The sequence below is a fragment of the Protopterus annectens genome, chromosome 1.part0 (genome assembly GCF_019279795.1).
Source record: "Protopterus annectens isolate FY-2018-M chromosome 1.part0, PAN1.0, whole genome shotgun sequence".
Classification (NCBI taxonomy): Eukaryota; Metazoa; Chordata; order Ceratodontiformes; family Protopteridae; genus Protopterus; species Protopterus annectens.
In genome coordinates this window covers 1,178,845,051-1,178,867,519 of record NC_056725.1, presented here as the reverse complement: position 1 = coordinate 1,178,867,519, position 22,469 = coordinate 1,178,845,051, and the positions used below count along the sequence as shown (strand labels likewise).

The 22,469-nt window shown below is 43.3% G+C and overlaps 1 protein-coding gene across 2 annotated transcripts in view; it reads right to left on the bottom strand.

Moving 5' to 3' along the window:
* The window catches only part of BEND3 (BEN domain containing 3), an 857,102-nt gene that overhangs the window by 577,644 nt on the left and 256,989 nt on the right, over positions 1-22,469 (bottom strand). The window contains exon 3 of one of the 2 annotated variants that reach the window (XM_044065475.1): positions 18,023-18,159. The exons of the other annotated variant lie outside the window; for it this stretch is intronic. The gene's annotated coding sequence lies outside the window, so the exon portion shown is untranslated. The remainder of the gene's footprint in view (positions 1-18,022; positions 18,160-22,469) is intronic. 2 annotated transcript variants of the gene reach the window in all.

Sequence of the window (22,469 nt, the reverse complement as noted above, 5' to 3'; positions counted from 1 at the left end):
GTTTGGCACGCCGCTCATTTTTGGAAGGGTGTGAAAGTGGAATCTGTAGCCTCTGTCTATAATGTCCAGGATCCATTTGTCTTTTGTGACAGTATGTCAATTTTTTGAAAATAATGCCAGTTTTCCACCTAAAGGTGCTGCCATTAAAGCTTTGCTTGGCATGCAAAGGGGAAAGTCATTGTGTCTGCTTTCTGAATGACTGTGATCTATCTTCTCCACCTCTTGGTGTAGGTGCTTGCCATTGTCTGGCTCTGAATGATCCTTGAGATTGCCCTCTACCCCTCGGGCGCCTGTATCTGCCTCTTTGAGGTCTGTCCGTGGCTGGAAAGGACCAATTTTTTGAAGGTCAGTTTCTGCTGAAACGTGGAGGTTGTACCTGTAGGAAATCTTTCACTGTTTGCATTGATCTTGCCTTTTCCTCCATTTTCTTTAGTACCTCCTTTAGTACCTCCTCAGCTTTAACACCAAACAATACATCTTTTTGAAGTGGTGCATCTAGTAATTTAGCTTTGACATGATCTGGTAAGGTTTGCTCTTTGAGCCAAGCATGTCTACGTATGACAGACCCTGTAACAGCAGCTCTACATGAGGCCTCTAAAGCATCAAAACCACACTGCAAGGTATGTTTACCCACTTGCTTTGCACTATGCAACAAATCCTGCAATTCCTTTAAATCTGGTTGCTCAGGTTGTGTCATTTTGCTTTTCAACTGAGATAACAAAAACTGTTGATACTTTAACATATGGAACTGACAGTTTAATGCCCTCATGGTTAAAGTGGACGAGGTGTACACCTTTTTCCCCCACCTTTCTAAAGCTCTGGAATCTCTCTCTGAAGGTAATGGGTTTTTAGCAGTAGAGGCCTTAATTCCCTTGGGACCCTGTGAAATAGTTTCTGGGTCAGCAGCTTGGCTTTTGTATAGGAACTGGTGTGAATCAGGAACTCTGTAATACCCGTCAGGTTTAACAGGAGCTGGAGGTAAAGAATCTGGGTTGAGGCTGGCTTCTGTGTACACATCATCTAATATTTCCAAGACAGGAAGGATAGCCAGAGGCCTGTGCTGGGGAAGCAAGAGAAAATCCCTGAGCCTTTTCTTGGAATCTGAGTAATCTTGGCCTTCCCAGTGAAAGTGTTCCCTCAAGGTATGTAGGGTTTCCCCAAAGGAATAGTCCTCAGGGGGGGAGACTGAGGGAATGGACTCCTCAGCATCAGAGTCTTCAAAAGGGGAATATGAATATTCCTGGTCCTCAGAATGTTCTGAGGTAATAGAGGCTTGATCTGAGGAAGGGTAGTCTTCCTCCAATCTGGGCCTTTTGTCCGAGGGGGGTTGAGAACCCCTGATAAGAGTAATCAAATCCTCAGCCATTTTGAGCATCTGTTTTTTAGGCATGGGGCCCTGAGAGGGGGTCTGTGGACCTTATTTTTTAGTTTTCATGGCTGCTTTAGATTTTGTGAAAGCCTTAATGGAAAAGGAGGAAGGCCTGAAGACACCTAGAGAAGTGGCAGACCTGTCTAAACTCTGAGTTTCCCCACCAAGTGTGGCGTCGGTATCTGTAGTCGGAATGGGGGCCGAGGAGCCTGTGACCTCGGGCACAGAAGACACCGGTAATGAAGCGTCATCGGTACTCAGGGGCTGCGTAGGCGCCTCGCTGAGAACCGGAGCACCGGTAGTCGCCTTTAGCGTGGTGTCGGTAGAAGTCGCGGACCTCGTATGTCGGTCCTTATCTTTGCGTCTTTTACTCAAAACTGGAGTTGGAGTATCAGACGACATAATGTAATTAAATTTTTTACCAAAATAGTGTTGGGTGAATACCGCCCGATGCTTAATAGTGCGTTTGTTGAATCTAGCACAAAAACGGCAGGCCGAGACGTCGTGGTCTGGGCCTAAGCAAGGAATACAGAAAGAATGGAAATCTTTATGCGGTATTTGCTTCCCACATGAAATGCAATTATTAACTTTGTCCGACATTGGTCTGAGGCAAGAAAAGTTTCCCCAACGGGATACTTAGCTTTCAAGAAGACTTCGGCTGAAATATTTTCGTAAATCTCCGGAGCTGGCCGACCGGCACTTGCGAACAGCTTCTGCTTCCGGCACCGCGCGGCAAGAAAGACTGAAGATGGCGTCGGCTGGTTCTTTTATACCCCTGCCACACTGACGTCAGGGAGGAAGCGATGACAACCGACGCCGGACCTAGACTTTGGAATTCGGTCGGCCGACCGAGGACCCGCATGACGGCAGGATAACCCATCTGTTATGACTGCAGCTGTATGTATGATGAACATCATCTACATTCATGGTAAGTGTACACAACTGTACTATGTTCTTCGTGTTTTACTGTTGCAGTCATTACATTTGGGTATATTCCCAAAGCTATGGTTGGGAGGATGGATTTACACAGCATTAGGAGCAGCTATAAGACCCTGCAGGACCAGCAGTGGCAAAGCCAGCTCTGGATTTAGAGAAGAGAGGTAAATGGTAATGTTTGGTGAACATATGAACTGAGCTCCAGGTAGCAGCTTCTAGAATGTCTCTGGTAGGAACCACTATGAGAAAGGCTGCAGAAGTAGATGCAGCCCTGGTGGAATGAGACCTGACTCCCTTGGAGATAGGTTTACCATGGTGCATATAGCAGAAACAAATACAATGGCTTATCCATTTGGAAATAGTCTGCTTTGAAACAGCATTTCCCTCTGCCCCTGCAGCAAATGCTACCAATAGTTCACATTTTCTTAGAGATTCCGTCCTGTTGAAGTAGAATCTAAGTTGTCTGTGTACATCTGATGAATGCAGAATCCGTTCACCCTTGTTCTGTGGATTGGTGAAGACAGCTGGCAGATGAATGTTCTGATTAAGAGCCACACTGGATACCACCTTAGACATGAAAGATGGATTGGTCCTGAGAGCCACCCTGTCCGGATGAAAAATAATGAAAGGCTTCACTGCCATAAGAGCCTGTAATTCTGAAATCCTTCTAGCTGAAGTGACTGCTAAAAGGAAAGCTGTTTTCCAGGAGAGAAATTTTAGTTCTGCAATAGCAGCTGGCTCAAACGAAGGGAGAGTGAGTTTTTCCAAAACAAAATTGAGGTCACATGCAGGAGGAGTTGGTGCTCTCCTGGGAGGTCTTAAATTTTTGGCCCCTCTGAGATACTGCTTTAGCAAAGGATGAGAGAAGAGGGGAGGTTCTGTGTTGTAATGAGCTGAAATGGCAGAGGCATGGATTTTTATAGAAGAAAAGGATAGGCCCTTGTAAGGCATCTCAGTTAAGTATTGCAGAAAGTACAGTTGTGTACCTACCATAAATGTAGATGTTCGAGTGTATTCACTGTTGCTGTCATTACAATTGGGTTATCCTGCTGGCAGGCTACCCGCAGTCGGCCTGAATTCCAAAGTCTAGGTCCGGCGTCGGTTGCAGTCGCCTCCTCCCTGACGTCAGTGCACCATGGGTATAAAAGATGCAGCCGATGCCATTTTCTGCAGTTTTTCTTGCCCCAGATGTCAGGTGCCCCCAAAAGGGTAGGCTAAAAATATGTAAATAAAGCATGCATGCACTAAAGTAAATTACTCCTTCATCTACAAGCAAATACACCACATAGGTTGTATGGAATAGAGAAGTACAGATAAGTTCCAGCAAAGATAAGGGGGATGGTGGGTGGGTAACCTGGACTGCAACAGTGAATACACTCGAACATCTACATTTATGGTAGGTACACAACTGTACTATTTTCATCATGTTTCACTGTTGCAGTCATTACAATTGGGTTGAATCCCAAAGCTAAGGTTGGGAGGCCAGAGCTGATTAGGAGCGGCTATGAGGCCCTGCAGAACTGCAGTGGCAAAGCCTGCCCTGGATTTAGAGTAGAGTGGTAAGTGATCGTGCTTTGCAAAAGTGTGCACTGAACTCCAGGTTGCAGCTTCTAAAATGTCTTTGGTTGGTAACTCCTCTGAGGAAGGCTGCTGAAGTGGCTGCTGCTCTGGTTGAATGTAGCCTAATGGCCTTAGGCACTGATTTGCCATGTTGTGAATAGCAGAAACGAATACAGTGGCCTATGCACTTTGAAACTGTCTGCTTTGAGATGGCCTTTCCTTGTGATCCTGCAGCATATGCCACTAGGAACTGCTCAGTCTTTCTGAAAGCTTTGGTTCTGTCCAAGTAGAAGCGCAGCTGCCTGTTTATGTCCAAAGAATGCAGACGTCTCTCACCCTTATTCTGTGGGTTTGGATAAAAGGTAGGCAAGTGAATAGTTTGGTTAAGGGCCACACTGGACACTACATTAGGCATAAATGTCGGGTTTGTCCTCAGAGAAACCCTATCTGGATGGAAAATGATAAAAGGTTTCACAGCCATGAGTGCCTGTAGCTCTGAGACTCGTCTTGCAGAGGTTATTGCTAGGAGCAGAGCTGTTTTCCAAGACAAAAGTTTTATATCAGATGTAGCGGCTAGCTCAAACTGAGGCAGGGTGAGTTTTTCCAAGACATCATTGTAGTCCCATGCAGGTATTGGTGATCTCCTTGGAGGCGTTAAGTTTTTGGCTCCTCTGAGGTACTGCCTTAGTAAAGGATGAGAAAAAATAGATGGCTCTGTATTGTAATGAGCTGAAATGGCACAGGCATGAATCTTAATTGATGAAAAGGATAGGCCTTTGTCCAGCATCTCAGTTAAGTATTGCAAAATCTGAGGAATATTTGGTACAATCATGTCAATCCCTTGTGCCTGGTTCCAAGCACAGAATCTCTTCAATTTTTCAGCATAAGATTTTCTGGTACTAGGCCTCCTGGCCTCCAAAATAACATCTATCACTGCTTTAGAAAGAGGGGTGTTTTGAATTACTACATTATCCGCCATGCTGCCAGATTTAAGGTCTTGAGTTGGCTGTGCAGGATCTGATTGTTTTGTTGGGACAGTAAGTGAGGAATTTGAGGTAATGTCCAGGCTGGGCATTGAGACAGGTTCCTTAGGATTGGGTACCAGTGCTGGTGGGGCCAGTCTGGGGCAATCAGTATCATTTTTGGCTTCTCTTGTCTGACCTTTAGGAGTACCTTGGGGAGGAGGGGCAGTGGATGAAAGGCATATACTGCTAAGTTTTTCCAGCTGAAAGATAGAGCATCCACTTTCCATGCTTGCTTGTGATAAGTCCTTGTGCAGAATCTCTGTAGTTGGCAGTTGTAAGGGGAGGCAAATAAATCTATGTCCGGGTATCCCCATTTCCCTATTATCACGCTGAAGACTTGCAGATCCAATTTCCACTCGTGAGGATCCAAGAGGTTTCTGCTTAGTTCATCTGCCAGAGTATTTATCTTTCCTGGCAGGAATTGTGCCTGCAGATGCACTTGGTAAGTCAATGCTGTGTCCCACAAAGTCATGGCTAGTCTGCAAAGGGGATAGGAATGAGTGCCTCCCTGCTTATGTACCACATGACTGTGGTATTGTCAGTCTTTATCAATAGTTGTCCCGGATGAAGCTGATCCTTGAAGGCTGTCAGGGCATTCTGAACAGCTAGCATCTCTTTTTGATTGATATGTAGATGCATTTGGCTTGCGGACCATGTGCCCTGAAAACATCTTCCTGCCATGTGGGCCCCCAGGCATAATCTGATGCATCTGTTGTTAATGTCTACCTGGCTGTGGGTAAAGTGAATGGCTGTCCTTTGTTGTGGTATTATCTCTTGAGAGGGTACTAGTTTTGATTTCTTTTCGTTGACTGTGTGCCCTAGGCATGCTAGAACTCTTTTCACAAACGCCAGATGCTGTAGAAGAATGTCCTTGTTCTCTGCTTGAATTAGATAGTCGTCCAAGTAAAGATACATTTGTATTCCTCTTTGTCTGCAGAATGCAATTACTGGTGCCAGGCACTTTGTAAAGACCCTGGGCGCAGTAGATAAGCCAAAGGGCAGTGCAGAGAATTGGTAATGCATTGAGCCAGCTATGAATCTGAGGTATCTTCTGCATGATTGTCTGATTGGGACATGCAGATATGCCTCTTAGGTCTAAAGTCACAAGCCAAGCGTTCTTGCCCAGCATGGGCAGAAGCTGCTGCAAAGTCAACATCTTGAATTTTGGTATATCCAGGAATGTGTTCAAAATAGATAGGTCCAGTACTGGCCTCCAGGCCTTGTCCTTTCTGGGTACTAAGAACAGTCGAGTAAAATCCTTGTCCCTGCTCTTGTTCTGGTACTTGGTGAATGGCCCCCATGTCCATGAGGGCTGAGACTTGTTTTTGTGCCTCTGCCCATTGATTATTTGGCAAATCTGGCCAGCCGTTTGCTTTTGGCAGGGTATGGAAATGGAACTTGTAGCCTTGTGACACGATATTTAGGACCCATTTGTCCTGGGTTCTAATGTGCCAATTTTGAGAAAAAAGTGCTAATTTTCCCCCTAAGGGTGCTGCCAGGAGATAAGTGCTTGGTGCAGGCAGGGGGAAGTCATTGGGACTGTTTCCTGTATGGTTGTGATTTGTCTTCTCCAACTTTGGAGGTAGAAGCCCCCCATTGTTTTGAACGATATGAACCTTGTGCCCGGGGTCTGCCTCTAGGGCGTCTTGATCTGCCCCTTTGAGGGCTGCCTGACACAAGAAAGGACCAATTCTTTGTTGGCCAGTGTCTACTAAACCTAGGTGGCTGTACTTGTAACAAATCTTTGACTGTTTGCGTAGATTTAGCTTTGTCCTCCATTTTCTTTAACACCTCTTCTGCCTTAACACCAAACAAAGTATCATGTTGTAAAGGTGCAGCTAATAATTTAACTTTACCATGATCAGGCAGATTTTGTTCTTTTAACCAAGCATGCTTCCTAATTACAGGACCTGTAACTGCAGCCCTGCAGGAGGCCTCTAAAGAATCAAAACCACATTGCAAAGCACGCTTTCCAACTTGTTCAGCTGCATGCAATAAATCCTGCATTTCCTTGTTTTCTGCACATTCAGGGTTTAACAACATTTTCTGTTTAAGCAATGCCATGACATGTTGCTGATATTTGAGCATATGAAACTGACAGTTTAAGGCCCTTACAGCCAAGGTAGCAGACATGTAAACCTTTTCCCCCATCTATCCAGTGCCCTAGAATCTTTGTCAGAGGGGGTAGGGTTTTTTGCAGTGGAAGCCTTAACTCCTTTGGGACCCTGAGAAATGGTTTCTGGGTCTGCAACAGGGTTTTTAAAAAGGAATTTATGAGAGTCAGGAACCCTGTAATATCGAGCTGGAGGTAAGGAGTCAGGGGTAAGACTAGACTCCGAAAACACGTCATCTACAATGTCTAACACAGGTGGGATGGCTAGTGGCTTGTGTTGAAGTAGTAAAAAGAAATCCCTGAGCCTCTTTTTAGATTCTGAAAAATCTTGGCTCTCCCAGTGGAAATGCTCCCTCATGGTATGTACGGTTCCCCCAAAAGAATAGTCCTCTGGAAGAGAAGCTGAAGGTATAGATTCTTCAGCATCAGTATCCTCATAGGGGGGAAGACAATATTCCTGATCAGAAAAAGAATCAGAAGAAATGGAAACCTGATCTAAAGATTCACAGTCAGTCTCTTGCCTAGGACTCTTATCAAGAGGGGGATGGGAACCACTGATCAAGGTAATCAAGTCTTCGGCCATTTTGAGCATCTGTTTTTTGGGCATAGAGGCCTGACCACATGGCTCTTGAGTTTGTTTCTTTGCTTTGGAAGGTACTTTAGTCTTTGCCTTTGAAGCTGAAGTAGGTTTGATATAAAGATGTTTAGGTCTGAATACACCCTCAGAAGCCGGTGCCTGCTCAGAGGCTCCGGACCCATCTGAAGGGATAATATCCGAGGCCCCAATACATTGAGTTTCCAACGGCATGGCCGACTCCACGTGGGAGTCGGTAGCGGTCTGCGACTCTAAAGTAGCGGGCATCAGAGGCTGCGAAAGTGCCTCACTGAACACCGGCGACTGGCTTAGGAGAAGCTTCGTCATCGGTTTTGGGCCTCTGTTGTCCATCTCTTTCCTTTTCTTTGCATTTTTTGTGAACTCCGGTAGTCGGATGGCTATCCGACATTTCTGGATAATTAAACCAGCGTCCAAAATAGTTTAAAGCAAAATCATACAGACGCTTAATAGTGCGTTGGTTAAATCTAGCACAGAACCGACAACCAGAAATGTTGTGATCAGGGCCAAGAAGTACAGTAAGAATGAAAATCCTTATGCGGTATTTGCTTCCCACAAGAAATACAATTATTAACTTTTTCTGACATCGGTCTGGAGCAAGAAAAAAAAGTTTCCCCAATGAGGTACTTAGCTTTATTGAAGACTTCGGATCTGAAACTCGAACAAAAAAATCTCAGGAGTTGGCCGACCGGCACTTTCGAACTGCTTCTGCTTCAGGTACCGCACAGCAAGAAAGACTTGTAGATGAAGGTAAATTTTATATTAGTGTATGTAATTATACATATCTAAATTATGGCAACCCTCTTGGGGTTGTCACCTGACATCTGGGGCAAGAAAAACTAAAGAAAATGGCGTTGGGCGCTTCTTTTATACCCCTGATGACCTGATGTCAGGGAAGGGGTGACAGCAGCCGATGCAGGACCCAAAACTTTGGAATTCAGGCCGGCTGAGGGCAACCTGCCAGCAGGATTACCCAAATGTAATGACTGCAACAGTGAAACACGAAGAACATCATCTTAATACTGTAGGTAATAGGTCAAAAATAGTTCATCGAAGGGATGCCACCTTTAAACCTATTATTGAGAGGTGTCCGAATAACAGCCATGTGAGAGGGAACATGTCTAAATGTGGTTATTGTGGACAATACAAATATATGTTGGAAGGAAATACAGTCTCTATTCCCAACTATGGTAAAATTAATTTGTATGGGAAATTTAATTGTAGTACAAAGGCAGTGGTGTACCTGGCTTTGTGCACCAAATGCCCAAGATTTTATACTGGCAAGACCATCAATGCTATTAGGACCAGGGTGTACCAACATAATCGTGACATTTTACATAATGAAATAAAAAGTGCTTTAGCAGTTCATGTTATGGAAAATCAAGGACACACACTTAAGTTTACCATATTACAACAAGTTTGTACAGGTGAGAGAGGTGGTCCAGTAAATGATTTTCTAGAACTAAAAGAACTAAAGTGGCAATTAAGAAATAATGCCAGTGTTAACCCTGGACTCAATAGTACCTTAATTATTAGTTTGGTACTTAAATGTATTTCCCACTGGTCCAATTGGTTCTTTCTGTGTATTGTACTGTTATGTAGTTGGGTTTGGGACATTTTTTGTATTGTTCTTTACGTTTGTTAGATATATACACATATATACAGTTTTTTTCTATATATGTTTTTTAGAAAGACAAATTTACTTATTTTTACACTAATTTATTAATTATATTGTACATAAATATATATATATATATATATATATATATATATATATATATTTAGTATTTAGAAGTAAAAGGATGGATATAAATGTGTTATTTATTACTGCATTATTGTATGGAGGTGGAAAATTCACAGTTCCTGTGTTATTATATAAAAACCCATATAAAATGCATGTGGCACTTTAAATAGTTAATTAGGGGGAGTATTTAAGCTGGGTAATATGCACTGTTTATCATTTTCTGATGAAGTTTCTCATTGATGAAACAAAAGCGCTAAAAATAAATTGTTTGATTCATTTTTGGCTTCATTTTTTTTATTAGTATGTCCAGAAATGTGTTTAGAGTAGATAAGTCCAGAACTAGACGCCATGATTTATCTTTTCTGGGTACCAGGAAAAGTCTGGAATAGAAACCTTGCCCTTTTTCCTTTTCTGGTACTGGTTTAATAGCCCCCATATCCATGAGAGACATAACTTGTTTCTGAGCCTCTGCCCACTGATTTTGCGGCAGATCTGGCCATCCGTTTGCAACTGGCAAATTATGGAAATGAAATCTGTACCCCTGGGATACTATGTTCAATACCCACTTGTCCTGGGTAATTAACTGCCAATTTTGAGCATGAAGTGCTAGTTTTCCCCCCAAGGGGGCTGCCAAAAGATAAGTGCTTGGTGATGGTAGAGGAAAGTCACTGAGACTGCTTACTGTGGAGTTGTGCTTTATTTCCTCCAAATTTGGAGGTGGAGGCACCCCCATTGCTTTGACTTGTAAGAAACCTGTGATTGGTATCTGGAGCCTTTTGAGCACCTGGATTTGCCTTGAATGGCTCTGCTGGACACAGGAAATGACCAATTTTTAGTAGGCCAGTGCCTACTAAACCTGGGTGGCTGCACTTGCAAGAAATCTTTTACAGTTTGCATAGATTTCTTTAAAACCTCTTCTGCCTTATTACCAAACAGAGTATCATGCTGCAAGGGAGCATCCAATAATTTAGCTTTAACATGATCAGGCAGATTTTGCTTCTTGAGCCAGGCATGCCTTCTAATCACAGATCCAGTAACAGCGGCCCTGCAAGAGGCCTCCAAGGAATCAAAACCACATTGCAAAGTAAGCTTTCCAACCTGTTCTGCTGAATGCAATAATTCCTGTAACTCTATTTTCCACACAATCAGAAATCAAAATAATTTTATGTTTCAGTAAACCCATAACATGCTGTTGATATTTAAGCATATGAAATTGGAAGTTTAAGGCTCTGAATGCCAAGGCAGCAGATGTATAAACCTTCTTTCCCCATCTATCCAGCGCCCTGGAATCTCTATCAGAGGAAGTAGGAATTTTGGCTGTAGAGGCCTTTACACCCTTGGGACCCTGAGAAATAGTCTCTGGATCAGCAGCAGGATTTTTGAATAGAAATTTGTGGGAGTCTGGAACCCTGTAATATCTGTCTGGCTAACTAGGAGCTGGAGGTAGGGAATCAGGAGCCATGCTTGATTCCGAAAACACATCATTAATGTCTAATACAGGAAGTATAGCCAAAGGCCTATGCTGCGGAAGAAGGAGGAAATCCCTAAGCCTCTTTTTTGATTCAGAAAAGCCGACTCTCCCAGTGAAAATGTTCCCTTAAAGTACGCAAAGTCTCTCCAAAACAGTAATCCTCAGGAGGAGATGCAGATGGGATGGATTCCTCTGCATCAGAATCCTCATAGGGTGGAATAGAAAATTCCTGATCAGAAGAGGAATCAGAAGAAATGGAAACCTGATCTGAAGATTCATAATCAGTGCCATGCCTAGGCCTCTTAGCAGGGGCGGTTGGGAACCCCTGATCAAGGTAATTAGACATAGAAGATGTTTTTGAGGCTGGTGTTGGTTTAATATAAAAATGTCGAGGCCTGAAAACACCCTCAGAAGCCGGTGCCTGCTCAGCGGCGCCAGACCCATCCAAGAAAGAGACATCTGTGGGTTCAATACTCTGAGAATCTTGCGGCATTACCGGACTCCGAATGGGTCTTGGTAGAGGTCTGTGACTCAAAAGTAGCGGGTATCAGAGGCTACGAAAGTGCCTCACTGAGTACCGGCGACTGGCTTAGGAGAAGCTTCGTCGCCGGTTTTGGACCTCGACGGTCTGTCTCTGTCTCTTTTTTGTGGTTTTTGTGAACTCTTGTAGTCAAATTGCTAACAGACGACATTTCAGGATAATTAAATCTTGATCCAAAATCTTTAGAAGTAAAAAGTACAGTTGTGTACATACCATAAATGTAGATGTTTGAGTGTATTCACTGCTGCAGTCATTACACTTGGGTTATCCTGCTGGTAGGCGACCCGCAGTCGACCCGAGTTCCAAAGTCTTGGTCCGGCATCAGTTGCTATCACCTCTTCCCTGACGTCAGAGCGCCAGGGGTATAAAAGTTGCAACCGACGCCATTTTCGTCAGTTTTTCTTGCCCCAGATGTCAGGCGCCCCCAGATATGAAGGCAGAAAAGATAAAAATATGCCAAACAACCATGCATATATTACTATAAACATTTCCTTCTTCTAAAAGCAAATACACCACATAGGTTGTATAGAGTTGAGAAGTACAGAATAGTCCCAGCAAAGAGGGGGATGGTAGGTGGGTAACCAGGACTGCAACAGTGAATACACTCGAGCATCTACATTTATGATAGGTACACAACTGTACTATGTTCATCGTGTTTCACTTTTGCAGTCACTACACTTGGGTAGAATCCCAAAGCTGAGGTTGGGTGGCTGGGTCTAGATTGGAGTTGGCGAGGCTAACAAGCCCTGCAGAACTGCAGTGGCAAAGCCTGCTCTGGATTTGGAGTAGAGAGGTAGGTGGTAGTGCTTGGTAAAAGTGTGCACTGAGCTCCAGGTTACAGCTTCTAATATGCCTTTGGTTGGTACCCCTCTGAGGAAAGCTGCTGAAGTGGCTACTGCTCTGGTAGAATGAGGCCTAATGCCCTTAGGCACAGATTTGCCATGCTGTGCATAACAGAAGCGGATGCATTGTCCTATCCATTTGGAGATTGTCTGCTTTGTAATAGGTTTTCCTTGTGATCCTGCAGCATATGCTACAAACAGTTGCTCAGTTTTTCAGAAAGCTTTTGTTTTGTCCAAGTAAAATCGTAGCTGCCTGTGAATATCCAAAGCGTGCAGAAGTCTTTCCCCTTTATTCTGGGGATTTGGGTAGAAAGTAGGCAAATGAATGGTTTGGTTTAAGGCCACATTGGAGACCACTTCTGGCATGAATGTTGGGTTCGCCCTTAGAGAAACCCTGTTCTGGTGAAAAATGAGGAAAGGTTCCACAGCCATCAATGCCTGTAACTCTGAGACTCTTCTTGCTGAAGTTATTGCTAGGAGCAGAGCAGTTTTCCATGACAAGAATTTTAGATCAGCTGTGCTGGCTGGTTCAAATGGAGGCAGCGTTAGTTTTTCTAAAACAAAATTGAGGTCCCAAGTAGGTACTGGTGCTCTCCTAGGGGGTCTTATATTCTTTGCCCCTCTGAGGTACTGTCGTAGTAGAAGATGTGAAAAAAATAGGAGGATCCGTATTGTAATGAGCTGAAATGGCAGCGGCACGGATTTTAATAGATGAAAAAGATAGGCCTTTGTCCAACATCTCAGTCAGGTATTGCAAAATCTGAGGCATATTAGGGACCAGTAGGTCGAGCCCTTGTGCCTGGTTCCAAGCACAGAATCTCTTCTATTTTTCTGCATAAGATTTCCTAGTGCTGGGTCTCCTAGCTTCTAAAATTACATCCATAACAGCTTTAGAGAGAGGTGCAGTCTGAGTGGCTACATTATCTGCCATGCTGCCAGGTTTAAGGTTCTAAGTTGACTGTGCAGAATCTGATTGTTTTGCTGTGTCAGAAGATGAGGGATTTGAGGCAGAGGCCAAGGTGGGCCTTGGGACAAACAGTGCTGGTGTGGCCAGTCTGGTGCAATCAGGATCATTTTTGGCCTCTCTTGTCCGACTTTTAGAAGCACCTTGGTGAGAACAGGCATCAGAGGGAAGGCATAGACAGTCAGTTTTTTCCAGCTGAAAGATAGAGCATCCACTTTCCATGCCTGAGAGTGATAAGTCCTTGTGCAAAATTTCTGTATTTGGCAACTGTGAGGGAAGGCAAAAAGATCTATGTCTGGGCGTCCCCATTCTCTTGTTATCATGTTGAACACTTGTGGATTTAGCTTCCATTCATGAGGATCCATGAGATTTCTGCTTAGTTTGTCTGCCAGTGTATTTTTTGTTCCTGGCAGGAATTGTGCTTGCAGATGTACCTGGTAGGTCAGTGCTGTGTTCCACAAAGTCATGGCTTGTCTGCATAAGGGGTAGGAATGTGTGCTCCCTTGCTTGTTTATGTACCACATAACTGTGGTAGTGTCCGTCTTTATTAACAATTGTCCTGGATATATTAGGTCCTTGAAGGCTGTCAGGGCATTCTGTACAGCTAGCATCTCTTTTTGATTGATGTGAAGATGCATTTGTTCCTTGGGCCACGTGCCCTGAATACATTTTCCTGCCATATGTGCTCCCCAGGCATAACCCAATGCATCCATTGTTATTGTCTGCCTGGCTGTAGGTAAGGTGAAAGCCTATCCCTTGTTGTGGTGACAAGCCTGGGACCACCATCGAGACTCCTGTTGTAGGCAGGGAATCAAGGTTATGATTGTCTCTAGGCTAGGACAATGCTAAGTCCAAAGACTTTTTAGATACCACTGTAGTTTCCTCATATGCAGTTTGGCATATAGAATTAGTAGAATGCAAGATGCCATGAAACCCAGGGCCTGCAGAATTTTTCTTTCCGGGAGCTGGGTCTTTGTTGCCATCATTTGAAAGTAATGAGTCAGTTGCCTTTGTTTGTCTGGCGTGAGATAAGCCATCTGGGCAGTTGTATTTAAGCTTGCACCCAGGAATATTATCTCTTGAGAGGGCACTAGTTTTGATTTTTTTTTCGTTTACTGTGTACCCTAAGCAAATTAGCAATCTTTTTACAAACGCCAAGTGCTTTAGAAGAATGTCGTTGCTCTCTGCTTGAATAAGGTAGTCGTCCAAGTAGGGATATATTTGAATTCCTTTTTGTCTTCAAAATGCAATTACTGGTGCCAGGCATTTTGTGAAGACCCTGGGTACAGTAGATAAGCCAAAGGGCAGTGCAGAGAATTGGTAATGCATTGAGCCTGCTATAAATCTGAGATATCTTCTGCACGATTGTCTGATTGGGACGTGCAGGTCTCAGTCTCCTTGAGATCCAAAGTAACTAGCCAAGCCTCCTTGCCCAGCATGGGCAGAAGTTGTAGTAGTGTTAACATTTTGAATTTTGGAACATCCAGGAAAGTATTTAGGATTGACAGGTCCAGTATTGGTCTCCAGGCTTTGTCTTTTCTGGGTACTAGGAAAAGCCGTGAGTAAAATCCTTGGCCCTGTTCTTCTTGTGGAACATTTTGAATAGCTCCCATATCCACAAGAGCAGCAATCTGTTTTTGTGCCTCTGCCCATTGGTTTTGTGGCAGGTTTGGCATACCTTTTGGTTTTGGAAGTGTGTGGAAGTGTATCCTGTACCCTTGAGAAACTATATTCAACACCCATTGGTCTTGGGTGATCATGTGCCAATTTTTTGAGAAAAGTGCTATCTTTCCCCCTAGGGGTGCTGTCAACTGGTAAGAGCTTGAAGGCATTTGCAGAGGGAAGTCATTGTGACTGTTTCCTATAAGGTTGTGATTTGTCTTCTCCTCCTTTGAGGGCTGAAGCACCCCATTGTTTAAGTCTGTAGGAGCCTTGGGGCTGAGATCTGCCTCTTGGGCGTCCGTATCTGCCTCTTTGTGGCCTGTCTGACACTGGAAAGGACCAATTTTTTGAAGGCCAGTTTCTGCTAAATCTAGGTGGTTGAACCTGTAAGAAATCTTTCACAGTTTGCATTGACTTTGCTTTATCCTCCATTTTCTTTAACACCTCTTCTGCTTTAAAACCAAACAAAGTATCATGCTGTAGTGGAGCATCCAATAATTTTACTTTAACATGGTCAGGTAAAATTTGTTCTTTCAACCAAGCATGTCTTCGAATAACTGAGCCTGTAACTGCGGCTCTACAAGAAGCCTCTAATGAATCAAAACCACATTGCAGAGTATGCTTTCCCACTTGTTCAATTGCATGCAATAAATCCTGCATTTCTTTACTGTCAGGACTTTCTATATTTGTAACCATTTTCTGCTTCAACAATGACATGAGATATTGTTGATATTTAAGCATGTGAAACTGACAGCTTAAAGCTCTTACAGCTAAAGTAGCAGAAGTGTAAACTTTTTCCCCCATCTATCCAGAGCTCTGGAATCCCTATCTGTGGGAACAGGATTTTTGGCAGTGGAAGCTTTAATCCCTTTAGGACCCTGAGAAATTGTTTCTGGGTCTGCAGCGGGGTTTTTGTAAAGAAATTTATGAGAGTCAGGGACCCTGTAGTACCTGTCTGGCTTTACTGGTGCAGGGGGTAAAGAATCTGGAGACAGACTGGATTCAGAAAAAAACATCATCTACAATATCAAGCATAGGGGGGATAGCTAGGGGCCTGTGCTGAGGCAATAAAAGGAAATCTCTGAGCCTTTTCTTGGATTCTGAGTAATCCTGGCTCTCCCAATGGAAATGCTCCCTCATGGTGTACAGGGTTTCCCCAAAAGAGTAATCCACAGACGGTGAGGCTGAAGGAATGGACTCTTCAGCATCAGAGTCCTCATAGCGAGGGAGAGAATTGCCCCGGTCAGAAGAAGAATCAGAAGAAATGGAAACCTGATCAGAGGAATCATAATCAGTGTCTTGCCTAGGCCTTTTGTCAGGAGGGGGATGGGAGCCCCTGATTAAAGTAATAAGGTCTTCGGCCATTTTAAGCATCTGTTTCTTTGGCATGGATGACAGTTCTGGAGAATGCTGCACTTGTTTCCTTGTCTTTAATGGTGTTTTTGACTTTGCCTTTGCTGCTGTAGTAGCTTTAATTGTAAACTGTGAAGGTCTGAAAACACCCTCAGAAGCCGGTGCCTGCTCAGCGGCTCCGGACCCATCTGAGGAAATAGTTTCCGTAGTCCCAATACCTTGAGTTTCCACAGGCCTCGGTGTCTCCATGTGGCTGTCGGTTACGGCCTGTGGCTCTGACGTAGCAGGTGTCAGGGGCTGCGAAAGTGACTCACTGAGAACCGGCGACAGGCCTAGAAGAGGTTTCGTCGGTTTTGGACCTCGGATGCCTGTGGTTTTCTTTGTCTTTGCGTTTTTTATACATTCCGGTCATCAGTTGTTCCGACGGCATTATGTAATTAAATCTTCGTCCAAAATAATGTAAAGCAAAATCAAACCAACGTTTAATAGTGCGTTTACTGAATCTAGCACAAAACCGACAACTAGTAACGTCGTGGTCAGGGCCTAGGCAAGGAATGCAGTAAGAGTGAAAGTCCTTATGAGGTATTTGCTTCCCACAAGAAATACAATTATTAACTTTTACTGACATCGGTCTGGAGCAAGAAAAAGTTTCCCTAACGGGGTACTTGGCTTTATTGAAGACTTTGGTTCTGAAATTCAATTTTGAAAATCTCAGGAGTCGGCGGACCGGCACTTGCGAACTGCTTTTGCTTTGGGCACCGCGCGGCAAGATAAATGGTGTCGGTTGCAACTTTTATATCCCTGGTGCACTGACGTCAAGGAAGAGGCGACAGCAACCGATGCCGGACCAAGACTTTGGAACTCGGGCCGACTGCGGGTCGCCTGCCAGCAGGATAACCCAAGTGTAATGACTGCAACAGTGAAACACGATGAACATCTATACCGACGCATAATAGTGCGTTGGTTAAATCTAGCACAAAACTGACAGCAAGGCATGTTACGATCTGGGCCTAGGCAAGGAATACAGTACAAATGAAAATCCTTATGAAGTATTTGCTTCCCACAAGTAATGCAATTATTAACTTTTACTGACATCGGTAAGGAGCAAGAAAAAGTTTCCCCAACGGGGTACTTCGCTTTAGTTTGAAGACTTCGGTTCTGAAACTCGAATGTGAAAATTTCAGGAGTCGGCCGACAGGCACTTGCGAACTGCTTCTGCTTCGGGCACCGCGCGGCAAGATAAAATGGCGTCGGCTGCATGTTTTACACCCCTGACGTCATGGAAGAGGAGACAGCAACTGACGCAGGACCCAAGACTTTGCTATTCAGGCCGACTGAGGGCAACCTGCCAGCAGATTACCCAAATGTAATGACTGCAACAGTGAAACATGAAGAACATCCAAGAGTAATTCACTACCCCATCCCACAAAAGACTCCCTCTTCAGGACAGCTATGACAATTACAAAGAATTACAGCAAAATGCTGAAACAAACACTACTGTACCTATGCTACACAGCTTTATAAAGTTTTTAGATAAAGTTTACCTCCCAGCTTCTATGACAGTTTCTTCCTTTTATAACCTGTACAGGCTTAAAATTAAAGCACACCTAAAGCCTTAACTCTGTTGTCATTTGCACATGCAAAATAAAGACAAACCCAGGCACCATAAATGAAAACTAACAACTGACTGCTAACTTAACATGGGAAGAGTAGAACCACAAGGGGAAAAAAGGTCAACATTTAATCACAAACTGTATAAGCGGATCCTAAATGTTATACCAAACAAAACAAGGCATTTTTAGATTCACAAAAAAGCAAGACATTCTTACAATGTCAGGCACAGCCACCAGCTATGAGGGCAGTATGCACACAGTCAGAAGCAGCCCCATTTATGTCTGGACAGAATTCTGTATAAAGCGGATGGAGAAACGATGCTGGAAACCCTCCATATTCTCCAAACTTCAACCTGTAACCAACATAAAAAGGATTCAACCATCACCACATTCAAATTTAGTACCCAAATTTTAAATTTTAAATTACAAAAAAAAAAAGACTCAAACAGCAATTCTGAAACCAACTCAAAACTGAAAATTCCTCATTTTCAACCCAGAGAAGTGGTAGTATTCTTAAAGGGAATGAGTCAATCTGTTATTACCTCTATTCCCAGGATAAAAGGTTTAAAGTAAATTCCAATACAAGAGGGCAATATGCAACACTTTTGCCAAAATCATACGTATTCCCCTGTGTAGAATTCTAGGGTACTATTCCACTTGCATAAATTACTTGGTTCATAGATGCAGTACCCAACCCAAATCTGGAGAAAAGTTAACAAGCACAGGTCTTAAGATTTCTGAAAGTTCACATTCTTCATCCAAAAATATCATCCACCTACAAAGAAATGCATTATTTTCCAGATTCTGTTTTCCTGAAAGTACTGAGCAACTGAAGAGATCAGAATGAGTCTATGTTATCCAGTAGCTCATAGGTTCATAGGTATATACTATTCCAACAACCACCAGGGCCTTTACAAGCCTAGCCTCACAAATTAATCCAACTGTGTCCACATCTAACACGGACGTGACGTGTACACGGAGAGGTATGTTAATTAGAAGGTTGCTAAAAGTTTAGTATAGGGGATATGTCAGAGAATATTTACAATCTGCCTCTGTCTATCACAGACATGTGGTTAAGACCAAGGGTGAAATCTCGATTTCCCATCCAATGGTCAAAGTTATGTTTGAACAGGGCTAGGAATAGACTGCTTCCCATGGATGGGAAGCCTATTCCAGGCTGTGGGGAATCCTTGGAGACACTTGTCTCACCAACATGTTTTATTTATGTCAAAAGCAAAGTTTAAATCCTTGGATCTAGTGTTTTTGGTGCTACACATTTTGCAGATGTGCAAATGGTCCATCAGGGCTGGATATGAAAATGTCTTATATGCCAAACATAGATCACCTCTCAGTAATGCCTAGGAAACACAGTACAGAGAGAGGACTTTAAGGTAATCTGAACAGGATGATTGTGGTAATACCCTGGATTCTCTTGGTTAGGAACCTCTGTGAGCATTCCAACTGTTGCATACGCCAAACAGGGCATTGAAATCAAAGAAGGGTCTGATAAGGGGGGACTACACTGGTATTATAACTTCCTTGGACCTGGACATTATACTTTTACTTATAAGTTGGGCAACATAGAATGATTTTCTTACTACTTTGGCTACTTGTTGGTCAAAGGTCACATTACTGTCTAAATATGATCCTAGATCCCTAACTACTGGGTCAACTCTCAGGGCATCTTATTGCTGGAGTAACTAACATGGGTGGACTTTTTGGTCCTATCTGCGAGCCAGCTGGCAATCCAGAGAGTTATGTAGGGACTTATGCCTAGTTCAGTGAGTTTGTCAACAGCACCGGACTTGGATATTGCATCAAATTCCTTAAAGTGGTCTAAGTAGGCAGGTATGCACCATTTTCCCCTCATCCATTACCTTGGTGACCCCCTTTCAAAATAGTCTATCAGGTTAAGTAGGCATGACCTTCCTTTGACAAAACCAAACTGGGATGGGTTCAGTGTCTGTACGTTGCCAATGTCTTTGTTGATCATTTCATGCCAATTCATTCCATGGCTTTGCATATTACACTAGTCAGACTAATGAGTCTGAATTTTTAGGGTCTGTTGAAAGTCCACCCTTGTGAAGAGGGATATCCTTGCAATCCTCCACTCATGTGGTACATAGTCTGTTTGGAGGCTACAGCTGAAAGGTAACTCAAGTGGTCCTGACAGGTCATGTTTCAAGCCATTTAGGAGGTAACCAGAGATACTGTCTGGGCAAACTGTGGCAGTGTTTTTGGCCTTAGCGAGTGTCGTCATGTCTTACATCCCCCCCCCCCCCCCCAGCTATAAGCAGGGAGTTAGCACGGATTTCACATGGTGGGAGGCAGGGGGAGAGTGGGAGAATGACGTCAGAGCTGAATCTGTCAGCCAGCAGATTGCAATGTCACTCTGCTTGGGTGAAGGTGATACCATTTACCACCATTTCAGCACACTGTTTTACCTTTAAGGTTTCAGATATAGCTGTAGAAGGCCTTGTCATTGTCATCAGCTTGAGAGACCATTTTGGCCTTGTGTTTAATTTGTGAGCTCTTGCCATTGTGAGAGTTGTTTTTTTTTTCTGACTTTGGCCATGAATTTTCCTTTTCTTATGTACCCAGTGTGGTTTGTTTTTGGGGTTTGTTTTGGACTTGCTTCTGGTAGGTACAGTAGCCTCTATGCAGCCATTTAGCCTCTATGCAGCCATTTACACAGTTGCACAGGGTTTTTATACACAATTCTGCACAGGTTGTGAACTTGGGGTACAGAGGCGCAATTAATTTAGACAAACTGTCACTTAATACAACGTAGTTTGCTTTAGAATAGTTCCTAATTGTTTTTTGTTGAGTTTGAGTGTTGATTTTTATTTCCAAGGCGAAGGTTTTGTGATCCGACTTCATTAGTGTGGACATGACAAAGAGTTGGCAAGTACTAGGTCTAGCACGTCTGAACCTCTGGTTGGTGTGTGCACTAACTGGTCATGCTATGGAATAGACTTCCCATACATCTCAAACAGTGCACCTCACTGCCCCTCTTCAAGAGGAATCTTGATGAATGGATGAGAAATAGAAAATTCACCCTGGGGATCACTCCAGTGGCTCTACTCGACAGAGGCACTAGGAACTAAGGTCGGGTGGCATGATGCCAGGGTAATCCTATGGGCTAGGCTTGTGAAGGCTCAAGGGCCATTAGCCTAGTACATACCTATGAACTACCTTAAACATCTGTAAAATGTCAATTTCATTAACATTTTAACCACCTCCACTGACTAAAGATTCACGGAGTCGGAAAAAAAATGGAAGTTAAATTCTGCCCATTTTTAAACTGGCAACTCTGACTTTACTTTGTAATGTTACCACTGCAAAATCCACCACTAGCAGATGCAGCCCTTACCAAAAGTATATAACTACTGAAACAGATGGCACAATAGGCGGCAATAAAACTACGCAAGCATTACAGGAAGGTAGTAAGTAAAGCTATGTCCACTGAACTGCAAGTAATGCTACATGTAAGTAGGTCAAAGCAATACAGTTTTTTTGACTAGTTGAGATATTGGTGATATGCAAGTTACAAAACTGAAAGTTAATGGAAAACTATATAAACATTCATCAGACTGCTGACATCCAAGTTTAAAAATGCAAGGACAACACCAAAGACAGGCTACAGAAATACATTAAAACAAGAGTCCTCTAAAATGAAATGAGGATAGAGTTGCATTACCAAGACTACATAGCACAAAGGGGTGATGAAGGGATGTACAAAAGGAAACAATGACAGAATTCTGGAGGGGATGATCTCTGCAATGCTAGAGGCAAGAGTTGAAGCCACATGTACTCTATATCAGCAAGGGGACACGTTGAAAAAATAATGGTGGCAAGTTACATTTGAGAAAAAATGCATGTGGAACAAATTAATAATGATGATCTGATAAAGAAAACAAAATGACCAAGGTGGTAGCCTTTAGATGGTGATGCTGATGGGTGGGGGTAAACATGACATCCTTGGTAAATGACTACATTTCACAGAGGGCCATATGCAGGAAAGAATGATGATGAACTTAAAACCAGGAATAGTACATGGGCAAATAAACAACATATCCCTGCAGCCCACAGGATTCAAACAGTGAAACAGGACGCACCCACATTGAAAATAAGGGGACAAAGAAAACTAACACCTGCTCCAACAGAAGAAATACCTCTGGCCCGAGTCATAACCAAAGCAAATGGATGGGCAGTGGCTGAGGTGAGTGAGCTAATGACCATGTCACATAGTAGTTTAACATCCCTAGTGTAAGCATATGACATGGTACGAAAATAAACAAATGAGACTACAGTAGCACAGATCAGAAGCTGTTTGGAAACAAAGAGTTAAATAACAGAAGGTAGTCAGTAACTGAACAACTCAACAGTGGAAGAGTTGTGGGTTATATTAAGGAAGTAGAAACAACAAAAACAAAATTATATACTGGAAGAAAATGTGGTATGAGGAAAATCAAGCCTGGCTAAAAGATATTAGGATATCAATAATGAAAAGCAGAAAAGTTATAAAAAGTTCAAGATGTCTGTGTGTGTGTGTGTGTGTGTGTGTGTGTGTGTGGGGGGGGGGTGCTGGACATGCAGAGTAAGGTGGTACCAGAGAAGACGATAAGACACAGAAGTTTAGATGCACTGTGGGACACAAAAC